This window comes from Apium graveolens, chromosome 4 (assembly GCF_009905375.1).
Source record: "Apium graveolens cultivar Ventura chromosome 4, ASM990537v1, whole genome shotgun sequence".
Classification (NCBI taxonomy): domain Eukaryota; kingdom Viridiplantae; phylum Streptophyta; class Magnoliopsida; order Apiales; family Apiaceae; genus Apium; species Apium graveolens.
Genome location: NC_133650.1, coordinates 38,796,896 through 38,801,726, shown reverse-complemented (window position 1 = coordinate 38,801,726; position 4,831 = coordinate 38,796,896). Strand labels below are relative to the sequence as shown.

Here is a 4,831-nt window from a genome sequence, read left to right as displayed (position 1 = left end):
CCACCTCTAGAATTCCAGCTACCTTTCCTTGATTTAATCTCTGAGAAAGGTTCTGGTATTCATTAGCAGCCATCAATTCAATCAATTCATAAGCTTCGTCGTAGCTCTTAGCCCATAAGGCTCCACCTGATGCTGCATCGAGCATGGGTCTAGACTGTGCTCCCAAGCCATTATAAAAGCAGTTGGTAATCATCCAGTCAGGCATCCATGATGAGGACACTTTCTAAGAATCTCCTTATAACGATCCCAAGCTTCACACAAGAACTTTCCTGATTGCTGCACAAATTGAGTAAGAGCATTCCTAATTGCAGCAGTCTTCACCATAGAATAGGACTTGGTAAGAAACTTTTGAGCAAGATCTTCCCATTTAGTGATAGAGCCTGGTGGTAGAGAATGCAACCAACACTTAGCTTTATCCCTCAGAGAAAATGGAAAAGCCTTATATTTATAGCATCTTCAGACACATTGTTGAATTTGAAAGAGTCGCAGATCTCGATGAAATCTCTAATATGTATGTTGGGATCTTTCGTCGGAGAACCCCCAAACTGAACCGATTTCTGCATCATCTGAATTGTGCTAGCCTCTATTTAAAAAGTGTTATCCGCTCTGGCTGCTCTGAAAATGCTAGACTGAATATCATTGATCTTCGGCTGAGAATAGTCCATCAAAGCCTTTGTATTCACTTTTGGTTCACCCATTGCAACAAGAGCTTCTTCTTAAACATTCTCCTCAACAAGAACTTCTTCCTCTACTACAACTTCCTCATATGCTTTATCCAGTGTTCTCTTTCGAGATTGAGAACGTGTTAGCATACACGCTCTCTAGAGTACTTGAAAAAGCAACAAACAAACAAGAAAGTAAAATATCCGAGTCAGTGAACTTTAACGACCACTGGTGTCAAGCACATAAACTAAAAATTAACACCGAGTCCCCGACAGCGGCGCCAAAAACTTGTTAGGAAGAAAACACGCGCTAATATTACACGCAAGTATACGCGTTTGCAAGTAATATAGAATTATTTCTAGTTCGTTCCCACAGAGACTCTTTTAAGTTAACTTCAAATTATGCACTTATGCAACAATGGTATGGTTATTATTCAATGCTAAGATGATAACAAGTTGAGATTGTTTATAACTACGAGATTATACTAACTAATATTAACTAAGAGAATTAAGGTTAATTAACTTATATAACATAAACATAGGATTCGAACTTCATTAAATACTTCATTTAATAGCCTTTTTGTTCTTAACCTTAGCATGCAATGGTGATGACACTAATCAGATAACATGAAACTAGTAAATGCCAACTTTCATTGTATGAATACTCTACTACCAGTCATCCACAAAAGTGATAGAAGCTTAATAGACACCAATTATATTGAGACCCTATATGTCTATAGAATTTGACAACATAACGGTTTAATGCGCAAGTTATCTATCGTGATTACATAGGGCAAGTAAGATGGTTAAAATTACCTACGAATCATGCATATCAAATACATGAACCTATGCTAGCATGGCAAGTCCTAAATCTTTATATTCACTTTCGCTTCAATGGAGATTAACACGCTATCTTATAATTGTGAAGCTCGTAAGACGAATAAGCACAACCAATACTAGGATATCATATAATCACCACACACTAAGATATCGAAACAATTAACTAAAGAAATCCATGAGTAAATCCGTTGAAACCCCACGATAACGATTAGCCCATAACTGAACTCATCATCACAGTGGGTTCCTATGAAAGCATGGTATAATAAACTAAGTCTTTATAAAACTGAATATAAAACCAAAGTACGTTAAACAAGAGTAATAGGTTCAACAAAAAAGAAAACTAGCATCCAAGATTACAACTTAAAACAAAGAATCACAAGAATAAACTAGATCTTCTTTGCCTTCGTTGAATTCGTGCTCCTAGGTCTTCTCGTTGCCTCTCTTTAGTCTCGAATATGTGCTTCTTATTAAAAACAACCTTAAGTTATCATTATATAGCAGCCCATGCAGATTAGAAGTCCAGAAAACCATCTTCTGCGCGCGGCCACGCTGTAACTCTGACAACCGGCGCGGTCGCGCACTTCACCAGCGCGGGCGCGCTGTCCTTTTGGAAAAACTTCTGATTTTATTTTCTTGACTGGTTTGAGATGGCAGTCCATGAGCTTTCATCATAGACACATTCTTAACACCAATTTAGCACCATAGCAATGTTAAATCTCCTGATTCCTTCAATTTATGCTTGAAATGCAAAAATATTACAAAAACGCATCAAATCACAAATAACTCGAGTAAAAAACACCAATCCAAGCCTTTATAAGATGTTCTAAGTGGACATAAATGCCACTTAACATCGGCCCCAATATTTATGAATAACTCAGTCGTCTGTGAGTCATCATCCAAAATACAGCTAAAATTTTTATGATGCGATCTAACCTTGTCACCTCGGCTCGCATCTACAAGAATTACTCAAAAAAGTGGAGAGGTGAGCTTGTCTGGTCTCTATCTTGTCTGGCGTTATTCCAGTTCCTGATTAGTTTATTCCATCTTGCATGACCCTTTAATACAATGCGAGCCCCCAATTTAAAGAGTCTTAAATTGTCTTATTCACTAGATGCGAGCTCATGGGCCCAACACGCGGTGTCCATTTATCAGGTGAGAGGCCTTCATGCGATGGGCCTGCAACCCATTCATCCAAGATTAGGTGATGCGAGCCGGCCTAGACACCTCAACTCACACTAACCATCCTGGTGGGGCCATTCCCATATCCCAAAGAAAGTTATGCAGTGAGTCATTGTGGCCTTTTTATTCTCTTTTCCTTATTTCCTTAATATATTTATATTCATGATATGAAACGGCTGGTGTCTCACCACACTTCAAGTCTTCATAATAGCCCAAGTATTGTGGGTTCGCGACCCATCTTTTAATCCTAACCATGATGAGAGAAAGAGCTTCTTTTAGCAAAATGAGGTTGAGCTCCTTAAAATTGTGAGCCTGAACCTATGAGTCGGAGGTGAGCCTGAATCTCTGAGAAAGAGGAGAGACAGAACTCATGAGTAAGATGTGAGCCTGAATATTTGAGAGAGAGGAGATCCTGATTCCTTCAGAGAGAGGTGAGCCCAAATATCTACTAGCGAAGGGAGAAGAGAGCCTCTCTGCTAGAGTAGAGATCCCAAATCTCTAAAAGAAAGGAGAACCTGAGCTCATGAGTGAGAGGTGAGCCCAAATTTCTAATAGAGAGGTGATCATGAATATCTGAGAGAGAGAGAGGGGGGAGAGTCTGATTCCTTTAGAGAGAGGTGAGCCAGAATCTCCGCTAGGAAAGAGAGAAGAGAGCCTCTCTGCTAGCGTAGAGATCCCGAATCTCTGAGAGAAAGGAGAGTCTGAACTCATATGTGGGAGATGATCTCGAATCTCTGAGTAAGAGGAGTGCTCGATTCCTTAAGAGAGAGGTGAGCACAAATCTCTGCTTGTGAAGAGAGAGGAAAGACTCTCTGCTAGCATAGAAATCCCGAATCTTTGAGAGAGATGGGAGGGCCCGACTCCTTTAGAGAGAGGTGAGCCCGAGTCTCTACTAAAGAAGCGAGGGAAAGCCTCACTGCTAGCGTGGAGAGATCGAATCCTTTGAAGTTGTGAGAGCTTGAATCTCTTCTAGAGTAGAGGGAGGAGAGCCTCTTTACTAGCATAGAGAGGTAGGATGAAATCCCTTAAAGGGGTGATCCTAGACGCTTTATAGAGGTTAGCTCAAGTCTTTTAGAGTGGTCGGCTGAAACTTCTTCTAATATAATGGGGTGAAGCCCCTACCCGCTTACCTTGATTTAATGTATGTTTTTAAGATTTTCTTCCATCTTCAATGTCTTTATTATGCTGAACTTCAGCATTTTATATTATGTGAGGTTGGCCGGAGCCCCAGCTCCCTTCAACTCAAGCGACTTAACCCAATTTTGAGGAAATCGATTTTGGGCTTGTTTAGAGCCCATGTCCGAATTAGGGCATAACAACTACCCCCAAATTCCCTTTTGTCATCTTGATGTGACAAGGAATTTTGTCAATTTCTTCCATCCTTATTTTTTCGATGTCATTGTTGTACACATGCTGAGCATGTCATATTTGAACAAAGCAAAGGAAGTCTAGGCTTCGAATCTCATTGATCTTGGCATTTTTGCATGGAACTTATCATTCTTCTAGTTGGATTGAATCCTTCATTCACGTTCATCGACTTCTATGATCAACTTTCATGCTCCATCAGGATCACCACGAGTATAGTACACCATATTGTCTTCTTATATAATGAGAGCTTAATCATCTCCACCCCATAATTACTTAAAGTCATGTAATGCTATATAAATAAAATGTTTCATATTCACATATACTATATTCTTCTAGATTTAATTAAAGGTCTAGGATTGAACAACACCACATCTCAAAGCTTGCTTATGCTAGTCGTGTAAAGCCAACTAGGCTCGGTGGATGTGGTCTGGTTCGAGTTGCACCGAGAGGGAGGAAGCTCGTCTCGCGTATAGCGGGAAACCAAGGCCCAAATCACCTCATACAAAGCGGGTGGAAGAGACAAAGCTCGCATCATGTCAAGTTGAAAGAGGCCGGGCTCGATTTACAAAGAGTATGCCGAGACCCGGCTCGGGATACGTTAAGTGGACAGGGGAGGCCCGACTCCCATCACGCGAAATGTACGGAGGAGGTTAGACTCCTATCGTATTGTGCGGGTGGTGTCCTAGCTTGCATCACATGTAAAGTGGTGATGGCTAAGCTCATGTCATCACATCATCCATAGGTCAGCTTATGTAATAGGGCATGGAGACCCGGCTCGCGTA

General features: G+C 40.7%; 1 non-coding gene across 1 annotated transcript; it reads left to right on the top strand.

The window, feature by feature from the left end:
- Positions 1 to 202: 202 nt before the first annotated feature.
- Positions 203 to 308, top strand: LOC141721994 (small nucleolar RNA R71). The gene has a single exon (XR_012575033.1). It is a non-coding gene; the product is annotated as a small nucleolar RNA R71 (small nucleolar RNA).
- The last annotated feature ends 4,523 nt before the right edge of the window (positions 309 to 4,831 follow it).